Source organism: Calonectris borealis, chromosome 2, assembly GCF_964195595.1.
Source record: "Calonectris borealis chromosome 2, bCalBor7.hap1.2, whole genome shotgun sequence".
NCBI lineage: Eukaryota > Metazoa > Chordata > Aves > Procellariiformes > Procellariidae > Calonectris > Calonectris borealis.
In genome coordinates this window covers 27892102-27905368 of record NC_134313.1, presented here as the reverse complement: position 1 = coordinate 27905368, position 13267 = coordinate 27892102, and the positions used below count along the sequence as shown (strand labels likewise).

The 13267-nt window shown below is 42.5% G+C and overlaps 1 protein-coding gene across 1 annotated transcript in view; it reads right to left on the bottom strand.

Moving 5' to 3' along the window:
- The window catches only part of TRIQK (triple QxxK/R motif containing), a 66170-nt gene extending 53244 nt beyond the window's left edge, over positions 1-12926 (bottom strand). The window contains exon 1 of the mRNA XM_075141491.1: positions 12881-12926. The gene's annotated coding sequence lies outside the window, so the exon portion shown is untranslated. The remainder of the gene's footprint in view (positions 1-12880) is intronic.
- Between the last annotated feature and the right edge of the window lie 341 nt (positions 12927-13267).

Genomic DNA, 13267 nt, shown 5'->3' with positions numbered 1-13267 from the left:
TGTTTTCAATATTGAAAAATGGGATAACGACCTTCAGTGAGAATAAATCTTCTAACTTTTGAAGTTATTCACACAAAAATAATTTTGGAACAATAAGTAATTCCATACTGATTTTTTTTGTTTCTATTGCATCTCTTTTTTTTTGCTTGCACTATCTTGGACCATTAAAAATACAGTTTCTGAGTGAATTATTTAAAAATTGCAATAGTTTCTTTAAAGTAATATATCAAAACAAGACAATTTGAAACTGCTGGAATTTTTTGTTTCTTCTCACACTGGTTTTAAAAAATGCTTTTTAAAGTATGTTAGGCTAAGTTTCAGCTTAATTGTTTCCCCATTAAATCTAATATTGATATCCCTTATATTTTGACTCTATTTTCATTGAAATTTGTCTATCATTCAAACACAAAAAGGAAGCCTAGAGAGGGTGGAAGAAAGGACAGGTAACCAGGGAGGAATACAGAGAAATTGTCCGAGCAGCCACGGATCAAGTTAGGAAAGCTAAAGCCCTCATAGAATTAAATCTGGCCAGGGATGTCAAGGGCAACAAGAAAAGCTTCTATAGGTACATCAGGGATAAAAGGAATACTAGGGAAAATGTGGGCCCTCTCCAGAACGAAACGGGAAACCTGGTTACCTGGGACATGGAGAAGGCAGAGGTACTCAACGACTTTTTTGTCTCGGTCTTCACCGGCAAGCCTCACCACCCAAGCCGCAGAAGGCAAAGACAGGGACTGGGAGAATGAAGAGCTGCCCACTGTAGGAAAAGATCAGGTTCGAGACCATCTAAGGAACCTGGAGGTGCACAAGTCCATGGGACATGATGAGATCCATCCACAGGTCCTGAAGGAACTGGCAGATGAAGTTTCTAAGCCACTATCCATCATATTTGAGAAGTCCTGGCAGTCTGGTGAAGTTCCTGCTGACTGGATAAGGGGAAACATAACCCCCATTTTTAAAAAGGGAAAAAAGGAAGATCCGGGGAACTACAGGCCAGCCAGTCTCACCTCTGTGCCTGGCAAGATCATGGAACAGATCCTCCTGGAAGCTATGCTAAGGCACATGGAGGACAGGGCGGTGACTCGAGACAGCCAGCATGGCTTCACCAAGGGCAAGTCCTGCCTGACCAGCCTAGTGGCCTTCTGTGATGGACTGACTACATCAGTGGACATGGGAACAGCTACAGATGTCGTCTATCTGGACCTCTGTAAGGCCTTTGATACGGTCCCTCACAACATCCTTCTCTCTAAACTGGAGAGGTATGGATTTGATGGGTGGACTGGCCGGTGGATGAGGAATTGGTTAGATGGTCACATCCAGAGGGTAGTGGTCAACGACTCAATGTCCAGATGGAGATCGGTGACAAGTGGTGTCCCGCAGGGGTCCCGCAGGGACCAGTACTGTTTAATACCTTCATCAATGACATAGGCAGTAGGATCGAGTGCACCCTCAGCAAGTTTGCAGATGACACCAAGCTAAGTGGTGCGGTTGACATGCCTGAGGGATGGGATGCCATCCAGAGGGACGTGCACAAGCTCGAGAAGTGGGCCCTTGTGAACCTCATGAGGTTCAACAAGGTCAAGTGCAAGGTCCTGCACCTGGGTCGGGGCAACCCCCGGTATCAATACAGGCTGGGGGGATGAAGCGATTGAGAGCAGCCCTGTCGAGAAGGACTTGGGGGTACTGGTGGATGAAAAGATGGACATGAGCTGAAAATGTGCACTCACAGCCCAGAAGACCAACCGTATCCTGGGCTGCATCAAAAGAAGCGTGGCCAGCAGGTCGAGGGAGGTGATTCTGCCTCTCTACTATACTCTGGTGAGACCCCACCTGGAGTACCGCATCCAGCTCTGGAGCTCTTAGCACAACAAAGACATGGACATGTTGGAGTGGGTCCAGAGGAGGGCCATAAAAAAGATCAGGTGGATGGAACACCTCTCCTATGAAGAAAGGCTGAGAGAGTTGGGGTTATTCAGCCTGGAGAAAGCTTAGGGAAGACCTTATCAAGTACTGAAAGGCTGCAAAGGAGGTTTATGAGGAAGATTGGGACAAACTTCTTAGCAGGGCCTGTTGCGGCGGGAGAAGGAAGAATTTTAAACTAAAAGAGGGTAGATTTAGACTAGATATAAGGAAGAAATTTTTTACGATGAGGGTAGTGAAACACTGGAACTGGTTGCCCAGAGAAGTGGTAGATGTCCCATCCCTGGAAACATTCCGGGTCAGGTTGGACGGGGCTCTGAGCAACCTGATCTAGTTGAAGATGTCCCTGCTCACTGCAGGGGGTTTGGACTAGATGACCTTTAAACTTCCCTTCCAACCCAAAATATTCTATGATTCGAGAAGAAAATCAGCTCTCAGCAAATAGTCCATTCCTACTTGACAAATCAACCTAATAACTGAAAACCAGAAGAAGATAAACCAGCCACAAATAAGCCACACAGACACAAAGCCAGGAGGCAAAGAAATGTGCCCTTCTGTTATGTATTTCACTGTAGTATAATACGATGTCCCATCATACACGTCTTCAAGTCATAGTAATTGCTAAAACTGGTCACCACATTTATAGCCTAATGAGTGCCTCATTTCTTACCTTGAGCAAGCATGCAAAAGTTGAAAGCAGGCTACAAATGACAGCAGCAAATAACACTTCAGTACACATAACCTAATCGTAACACTTCACCAAAACTGAATTATTAGTTCCATTACTCAATCTGGTGTTCAAAAGGACTTAAAAGGTAATCTTTTCATCCAGCATTCAGAATGAATGTGGGTTTTTTTTCCTTTCTCTGAAACAACTGCAACTCGGTAAGTATTAAATAGACTGATCTACGAATGAAGAAAAATAGTTTCATGCCACTTTTGTTGTCTCACATGTTGTATTAGGCATTCAGGAAAGCAACTCAGCTTAAAAAAAAAAATCTATTCTAGTCACCAGGCAAAAGAAACATTAAGTGTAAAGAGTTTTAATTTGGTGGTTTTGGCATTTATGTTTTCCTCTATTTTTCAATAACTGATTAAAGACAGAATAACCTGTTAATCTTCTCCATGAAGATCAGAAGATAAGGTCAACATGCATTTCCTTAGCATTAACACAATACATCAATTTTTGTACTTTTTCTTTAAAATTGTCTGAGGCGAAAACCAGCAGATAAACCAGTAGATAACTTAGTGTTAACGTATCAGATGTAAAGTTGAGCCCTACAGCACTTAATAATGAGCTTAATAGTCAGGCTTAGCGAACAGACCCATAGATGTTACCAGCAGCAAACATCAAAACCAAGTCCTAGTCTATTGGTTTTGAAGGATTACGCCGTAATTGGGTGAAGAGTTTAATACAGCTTAAATAACATCAGCTCAATAGTTTCCAAAGTAGTTCAAAACAATAGGCAAAGCACACTCTCTCTAGATTATATCTAAATTGCTCAAGACTTGGCTCTCCTGAAGCCTACCTAGAGATTCCATTAAAGGCAATGATTTTTAAGTTAAAGAATAAAGTAATAGTGTACATGATACCATCTCTTGAGGAGCTTTATGTTCTATTTGGGCAAAAAGGGAATATAAGATCATTGATACCTATCAACAATCTGAATCTTGAACAAAAACTGAATTAAAGGAATGGATCAAAATCAGGCTAAAACCTTTATATGCGCCAAATGAAAAAATAAGCTTTGACAGCCATCAGAAAATGTGGTAAACTGTTTACTTGCCTCATTTTAAGGCAAAGGAGACAAGTGTGGGGTGCAGTTGGGAAGAAAAGGCAGCACAAAGAAAAATCATCAACCAGCAGAAAAGTATCAGTTAAAATAGCAGAAAGTCATGTGAACGTCTGAAGGTCCCAGATGCAACCATTTGTGCAAATGTCTGCTTAGGCTCTTCTCACGGCTTTCCACGTAAGACCACAGGATGGGAGGAGACTGTGTCCCCATCTATTCTCACTGCTCCTGAACAGTGTGCATGTGTCACAAGGAAGAAATTTTGCTGCAGGGTTCATTGTCCAGGAGAATGTCAAAGGAAAGGATGACACCAACTGAGACTAGCACATTGAAAAAAAGTACCCCTTTGGATGTTTCAAGTCACGCAGTACACGTGAAATTCTATTTACTGTAAAAAATATTAGTGAAATACAAAATTGAACACTTTTTCACGGGTTGCTACTTTTGGAGACGGCACATTTTTAAGATCCTGGGTTCTGACATGTGAAAGGTTGGCCTTCTCTGGCCTAAAAGATACCTCTGAGGAGAGATTCCTATACCTCAAACTAGTAAGGAATGGAATGGAATAGTTATTAGACTCCTAAAAGAGATCATTTAATGAGTAGCTATCAGCTTGCGAGCATTTTTTCAGAAACCCTACCCTGAGCTAAAACGGGATACACCAATCCACTCCATTCACTCTAATTTCCTGAGTGCATCTCTCTAAGCACTAGGGGTTTGCACATGCCCTTGGCTAGAGTCAAAGGAGAATGTATGCTTCAGCACTGCCATAAAGTTTTATTAGGAGGAGGGGGATATACTGCCTGAAATCTAGCCCTGTAGACCGCATACAACAAAAAAAACCCGCTAGAGCATACAGTAAAATGATTTCAGACTGGTTTTCATAAGAACAGATTCAACACCAACATCGCAAGAAACTGCAGGTCTGTCCTCTTCCTGCTACAATTGCTCAGTCTGTACCAAAAGCTGTACAACCCTGTAACCAAGCTTAAGAAGTTTAAGAGCAGCTGGGTCAACTCTGGAAAGGACTTTAGCTAAGTTGCTTCTGCTTTTAACTTCTGAAATATTCTATCCCATGCACTCAGCTTTACAGCCATCCCAGTTGCTTCCATACTGATTTGTTTTTTTAATAAGGTGAGTTAATGAAAATGTATACCAATATAGTTCAGGGGAAACATCTTTCCAGCTCTTCACTATTTATAGCACTGACAGTGCTTAAGTCTGAAGGCTCAAAAACAGACAAGCGACAAGTTTGGTCACAGAGCCATTACCCTGAGCTTTTTCCTACACGCACCATTCCCTCTCCTTGAAGGTCTTCTCAAGGTACAGTACATATTCTACAGAGTCCTTCTATGGTCAGGATACAGAATTGAACCGAGCCTATACAATATACATTACTTGTGTGCAATAAATGACAGAATGCAAGTGCTTTGAATTCTTTACTCTGCATATATGGCTATGTTTTAGTACGGTATCCACATTTAGATCATAATTTCCATGGGTCTATATAAACATGCATGAAGATAAACAGGCTCTCTTCCCATGTAAAACTGGAAGAATTCATCCAGAAGCTTTGCTTTGTAAATCATTTCAGATGTATTTTACTGAAGCCATAAAGGATATTAGCAAGTGCGCTGGGACCTTTTGTTTTAAATTATTATGATCTGTTACTCTAACAGAAGTTACTAATATTATTTAACCCCACTGGTGTACTTAAAATGGAAATAGTTTGAAGCTTTTTAAAATAGGTTTTGTCTCTATAATAATCATTTTTCCAGAATACCCTCTTCCTATTTAGCCTGTTGGTCTGCTGCTTTGTATACCCAGAAAGATACTGAAAGAATCCAGGCTTTCAAATTATCCTACCTTTCAGAATAAAAAAAGTAAACAGCAATCTAAGAATGCTTTGTTAACCTTTTCACTCCAAATTACAGAAAGATTAATTCATAAATTAAATAGCGTATGTCAACAAATTCCAAAGAAAGCAACATCCATCCTTGCTCTGACCATTTTATGATTGCAGAATAAAAAAAAAACCCAAATTATTAGCTGCTGCAATTCTTTGTGGTTCCATTAAAACAATACTTAAGTTTAATTACACCAAAGTCTAAAGTTGAAAAAACATGTTATATAAAGCTTTCTATGATGCATATATACAACAAAAAAGAAACTATGCTTTCCACGCCCTCTGTAACGGGAAGAACGAACAAATACATGCAGATGCAGCATAACCTTACCTAGGACACTCAACGCTATGCATGTAGGAGGACCTCTGCAGCAGCCAAGTGGGATAGATAGCTAATAGAGCTTACTGAGGTCCAACATGGGTGAGCTAAGATAGGCATGTGGTCAGAAACGTCAGGGCAAGCTTGAACCCACTCTCAAGCCCACCTACCAAAGGTAATACCATTAACAGAAATAAGTCCGTGTATTCCAGGAACTTCACCATGCTTTCAAATTTTTCAGGACGTGTTTTTCATAGAAGTTAGAACTAGATGCAATGTTCCAGCACTGGTCTTATTAAAGGGATTTAAACTGTCCTCCTACCTCTCCCCACACCTCTACCAGGCTGCACCAGCCCTTCTTGCCACTGCCCTGCACTTGAATTCCCTTTGGCTACAGGTGCTTCCTCACAACCCCAAGTCTTCCCACAGTCACAGCTTTACAAGATAAAATCTTCCATTCTGCACACACATCCAGCATTCCTTTCTCCTTGACACATCTGCAGACAAACTGCATTTTAACAGACTCATATTTCCATGATCTCAGACATGCTTTAAACTTCATCCCTTCTTCATCAATCCAGCAGTCACTGAACCATCCATAGTTTGCCACTATTGCTTTTATGTTTACACCCAGACTAATACAGCAAAAAGCATCACACCCAACACGAACACTGGGGAAAGTCCCCACAAGCTCTCATCTGCTGACAGTGGCCTCCAGCCATTGCTTCTGAGTGCTGGCAGCTCTTTATCCATTTTATCGTTACTGTACAGTCCTAATTTTTAAATTCATTTTAGTTGAGTAACAGTAAATCAAGGACCTAATCAAATTTAAATGTTAGCTATTCAAATAGTGTACTTTCAGTTTGACAGCCAAGACACAAAACAAAACAAGTAATACACTACTTCAGGTTAACTGTTTCCTTTTGGGAAGAATGCAAGTAATACAGAACTGGTTTAGCAGTGAAGTAAATGATGCAATCTTAATTGGAGGCAGAGTAATCAGCTCTACACACAATGAGTGCAACACTAAAACCGCCTACTGGACAATTTCTATGGCATACATACTACATGAAAGACAGACCCATGGTTTTTAATATGAACTTTTAGGCACTATGACTTTTAAGAGTAGATAAAACCATGAGGCGAGTTTAAGTAGAGATGATGACATGATAAAGCCAAGTACTGAAATATCCTCCACACCGACTTGGTACGGTAACAAGTTGAAAACACACCTTCTATTTAAAATAGAAGGTTTACAATATGTTCAACTTGAAATTACAGGGGAGTCTCATAAACAAGCTTTGGGTTTCTGAGAGGCTTTAGGATGTTGCTGACCAAAAGCCAACCAGAGGTTAAGATGTGTAATCACCTCTCTGCCCGGGATGAGCAGCCTGTAAGAAAGGGCAACGAGAGGGGGTACATTCTGCCCCTGGTGACCCAGGACCCCATTCCCAGCCTATGCATCAGCTCAAAAAGAATGCAAAAAGAATGCAAAAAGAAATGTGAGTTAGGGTGAGGGAAGCAAACTCCAGTGACTGAGGTGCATGTATTGCTGGCTCTCCCGTACAGACTGCAATCTGAGGGGTGGGAAGAAGGCAACCAGCTGGCAGCATCTTAAACCACAGCATCTCAGGCTTCCAGAGCACATCTGTCAGAGCCATTCGTGAATAGATTTGAGCATAAGAGTTTGTAGAATTGAGAACTTCATATGTAAAGATTACAATGAAAACACAATAGATAAAAGCACAAAAAGCTACAAAGGCTGATTGATAATGTAAATGTGAGAGGGAATTATCATGGGTAAACTTAACCTTTTCTTCATTTACACCACACAGCACAGCCGGAGAGAAAACAATTGAAACTTTGAAATCTACTACATTTCCAACCCAATCTGTTTCCCCACTATAAAAAAACATAAAAGGTTATTTTGATCCATTATTTATTTTATTTCAATGGAAATACATAAGGATAAATTTGGCTTTCTGGTTAGAGGCAACCAACCACAGGTGATGTAACCCCATCTTTTATTTTGTTGTCTTACTTAAGAATAGAAATAACAGCATTAGTAGCTGACAATAAACTTGTGTACAAAATGGTGTGCTTCAGTTTCTCCACTGGATTTTAACTTCCCAATACCATTCTCAACATTAACCTAATGCTAACCTTTGCTCTTTCCCTATCTCACACTTGCCCTTTCTGGTATAAGTGACTTCTCCACCATAAGCTTCTGCTATCAGAACAGTCTTTCCCCATTTATTCACTTCACCAGCTCAACATCTATTCCTGGATTTCTATTTCACCCTTCCTCTCCTGACTATCTCTCATCCTCTTTACACCTGCTATTGGGTTTACATTGGCTAATTCATCACATCGTGTCTTTCCAATTCTGTCTTGTTTTTGATAGTAAAACATACTGGATGGCAAGAACAATCACAACACATGAATAAGCAATATTTTGTTGATGTATGAATTACCATATTTAACATTGCAAAAAGTCCTGGGACATAATAAACTGTATTGTATAAAGCTCTGTTGTATCATTGCAATATGTGGTTAGAGAGGCAAAATCAAACTTAAAATCGCTAACGGTTATTTTTAGCTTTGCTGCTAAAAAAATGCAGAAGAAATGGGAAACAAAGGGATTAGCACTGTCCATGTCAAGAATGCCTGGAGTAAGCGTTTACTCAGCCCACTGAATTACAGGGGTATCTATGCGCAGCTAGTGATACAAAAGCACCTGGGGTGCCTTGACATTTTCCCATGACCTTCAAACATAATTCTAATGAATAAAAATGTATCAGGAATCATAGGCTGTTGCGGATAATTTTGGGATATTAAAGCTGCATTAATGCAAGTCCTACTTGGAAAAACACATGCAAATGCTTTTTCTTCTTCTGTAGCAGTACCAGTGACCATCTATGTTTGTCATTACATGAAACAGAGTTCCTTCTTAAATGGCAAACACCAGTTTTTCTGGAACTATCTTTCTTTCTTATCTTCTTTCCAAAGGGGAAAAAAAAAAAACCTTGCCTGCTTATTCTGTGTGTCAAAAAATACTTCAAGACTAAAACTGATTATTAAAGAGTCATAACATAAATTGTGTTTCTTCATCTCCTCTACCAACGACACCATGATGTTTATGCTGTGCATAATACTGCAATGATATATGAGATCATCAGCTTGGTAACTAAAAACAGTTTCACTGTGCCTGTGATTGATAAACTATGGAAGTATTAAAACATTAAAAATGTTAATCTTTGTAATAATCTCCTGAAAAGTTTTTATATTAATTTAAACCATCGATCACTTTAATATTTAATCTTTGCAGTCTTCATTTGAAATGAGGATAGCCATTCACTGAAAAGCACTTCATTTTTTATTTTAAAAAATGATCAGCTTGTATGTATTCTGTAAATCTCTTCACATTTTTTCGTCAATAAAAAGTAAACCTGCAAGCAAATGAAAAAATCTACAAGAGCAGAAAAATTTAAAGTAGAGTTTGTGTCAGAAAACATATACTTTCGCAGTCCTGTTTTCTAGGAGTAACTGTATTACAACAGTAGCATTGTAAGAGGGTCGGAGAATTGAGGGAGACTTCTCCTGTAAATGAAAGTCATTAGCTTCTTTGTCTACACCTTACAACCATGTATGTTTCGTTCTCATTATGTATCTCATAACACATAAACACAACAATTTACTTATGAAGAAAAGTACTTAATAGAGCAACTCGGCTCTCCAAGATGATATTAAACTGGTTTAGGTTTTTTTAACATGTAACCCCATTTTGTAACATTAGCCTGCTTTAGCAACACATAAAGACTTTCCAAAGTATCCCATCCTCATCTATAATTTACAACTTGTCTTACCTAATGAAAAGTTTAGATCAATATGGAAATATCCCAAAGGAAAACAGAACCAAGAACTTCCTAGTTATAAGAAAAATCTCATGGAAACTCTAAAATTCCAACTGCGATTAATTATGACTAATCTTGATGGTATTTGTCTGGGTTTTTTTGAAAGATTTTTAAAACTACCTAAGAAACAAAACTAATTCATGGTATCAAGAAACAAATTTCACAGAAAAATCCACAGGAAATGTCTTCACTGCAAAAAAAAAACCCTCATCTTGTTTTCTATGTAGACTCTACTAAAATTGGATGCTTCCTGGAGGTACTGCCATAAAGTGCACTGAGCTTAAGTTGTCCTTTAAGACTTGGCTGCAGGATTTGGCTGAAATATTTGAACCAAGTAAATCCTAGATACTACACTGGGCAGTATCACAGATTAAGATATTAGCTTACATGACTAGTCTTGTTTTGTATTTGTGACCAATAGTGAGTTAAAGGATTTTCCCACACCTGCTATAAAACTCACACACAAATTGGCTTCCTTTTCTGAAGAGGCTGCAAAGTGTAATGGCAAGAGCTATGAAGAAGTCGGGGAACTGGCAGAAGTGCATGTGCAATCTTTCAATGCATATAAACTTACTCGGTACAGTTCAAGTTTATGAAAATACAAAAACAGTAATAAAAGCACTGCCTTTATTCTTGATTTTATGAAGAAAAGTATGTATCTTCTTGCATATTACCTTTTGCTAAAGTCTGTTTTTAAGGAAAGATGTGTGGAAAAATCCTGTTCATTCAATGTGATACAGTAATTGCATTCAGGAACTCAGCTGCTTGCATCTGAAATGGAAGGGATAGCCCTGTTTTTATGGAACTTAATAGAAACACATATATGTGTTTCTATGTATATTGATACAAGAATTAAAGTTAATTATAAGAGGTGTTTTACCAATGTTAACAGGAATTTCTGGTTTAGTAATTTGATTTGAAATAATCTTTCAAAACCTAGATATTTGAAGAGCTCCCACATCTGTGTTGATACAACTGAATATTTTCTGTATTGCTTTTGCAGATACAAAATACTATTTTAGACAGACTAAGAAGTCGATTGTAGAATATTGTTGTAATCTCTACTTGGTTAAATTAATAAATCAAATTCACAGAATTACAGGATCATTGATGTTGGAAGGGACCTCTTGAGGTCATCTACTTGGGTTCATCTATCCCTGCTCAAACAGGTTCAGCTAGAAGACTATACATAAATTATAAAATAAACTACAAAAAGAATTTACATATTGAAGCAAGAATAACAGAAAAAAAGCGAGCAACTGCCCCTTCGTAAAAGGAAAAAAAAATGTATCAACTGTTTGTATTAGTGCGATTAGTTTATTTAAAAGTCAACAGTTCTTGTTTTCTCTACACTGACCTGAAGTAGACTTACATCTTCACGGCTTCCATGAAGACAGAAAACAAGTCCTAGAAGGGTAAATTGTACTAATTCATGATCAGAGATAATCATGTCAACAAAAGCATCTGCCAAATTTTCCCTTAGTGAGCAGACAAGCTATTTTCTGAACAACCAAGTTTGTCCCTAGCCCATTTTGTACCAAGAGCTGAAGTGATTCAGGAAGACGTGCCAAATGACACTACTTAAGAAATGGCTCAATTTTCCCCATACGTGTAGATTTTTGTGCATCCCTTAAACATCACTCGCTACAATATTCCACTATGGAAGTCACACATCAGTAGCAAAGGCTTGAACAAAGTCAACACGTCGTTATTAACAGGTACCCTTCCCATTCTGATTAGCTCTTTAGGAATGAGCCTGGTCCCCAACTGCAAAGAACTTGAGCCCTACGTAACATCTAATTGAATTACTGGGTGTGAATGCGTATGCTGTACATACAGTCCCGTTACACCACAAGCTCTTCTAAAGGGGCTTTCTGGTACTATGCTCTGTCCTCATAACTATGTAAGCTGACGTAAGGCAGAGCAGTTTGAGAGCCACACAAGTAGGCAGGCAGAAATCCCTGCCAACACTTCACATTTAGAAATGCGGCTCCCATTTTCTGTCCAGGATTTTCTGAGCGTAAGCACAACCAGAGCACTCTGCAGAAAACACAAAGGAGTCCAATGTACCCGGAACACATCACACCCGCATGGTAAACACAGCCAGCTCAACAAGCCCGGCTTATATCAGATTTACTGCATATGCACAGCCGGCCGACCACATACAGCGCCCACTACACACCGCCTGGGCAGGGGATCCAACACGTCCTGGCCATCAGCCTACTCACCCACCCCCCGCAGCTGTTTGTCCAGCTCCCAGACACCGGGAAACCCCACGCACACACACCCAGCCACACCGCGCTGGCGGGCAGCACATGAGGAGTTGAGCTCACGAGGGAAAGCTGTGGAATGTCCTTCCACAGAGACATCGCAGGCTCCTGACAGCCCCCGGGCCAAGCCTCGAACACAGCCTTCGCCGAGGAGACCCCCTGGTAAGGGCTTTATTCCCATCCAAATCGGCCAGTGGCAGCCTGGCGAGGGACCCAGCCTGGCACCAGCCGTCTGCGGGCACGGGGGAATTAGGCCAGGCAGCTGAGAAGCGCTCGGGGCTGCGTGAGGTGGCACGGCCAGCCCCGGCCCTGAGGGGAGCCGCCAGCTCTCGCTTCCTGGGCACAGCGCAGGCCGCAGGGGAGGGGAGAGAGGGGGCTTTTCCCACCCACACCCAAAATGGCCGCGGCGGCCGCCACCGCCGCTAACCCCTCGCGGCCCCTCAGCCCACGTTCCGAGGGCGGCACCCGGGCGCCCGCGGCGACCCCCGATTGGCAGCGCGCTCCGGCCAATCGCGGAGGTGAGCGCTTTTTCCCGGCCAATGGCAGCGGAGGGCCGCGGCGGACAACGGGCCGGCCGAGCGCGCCGCCAGTGCGGACGCTCCCTGCCCGCAGGCCAATGACGGCGCCGGAGGAGCGGCGGGGCAGCGCGCCCCCGCTGCCCCGAGGGGGGGCGGTTGCCGTGACAACCGCAGGCCCGGCGGTGCCAGCCGGCCATGGCGCCCGCGGCCCCTCGCCCACCCCGGGAAGCGGCGCGGTACCTCGGGCCGAGCGGCAGAGCTCCGCCTCCTGCTTCCTCCCTCCTCTCACGGCGGGGCGACTTCCTGTGCTGGCGGGGCTGCCGCCGCCTCCTGCCCGAGCGCCCCACCGCCCCGCCTCCCGCTCCCGCCCGCCCCGCCGGGCAGCGGCCTGCGCGGGGCCGGGGCGCCGAGCCCGCCGCGGTGGGGACTGCCCGTGCCCCTCGGCACCTGCGGCGGCGGGAGCGCTGCCCGGCCCCCGCCCTCCCGCGGCACCCAGCAACTGCGCCCGCAGGTGTGTCGGGGAAAGGCCCGTGCCTCGGCCCGCCGGAGGGGCAACGGCGGGCTCGGCCCTCGCCTCCTGCCTCGGCCTCGCGCCGCCTGCCCGCCCCTCTCGGGTGGCTCGCTGGG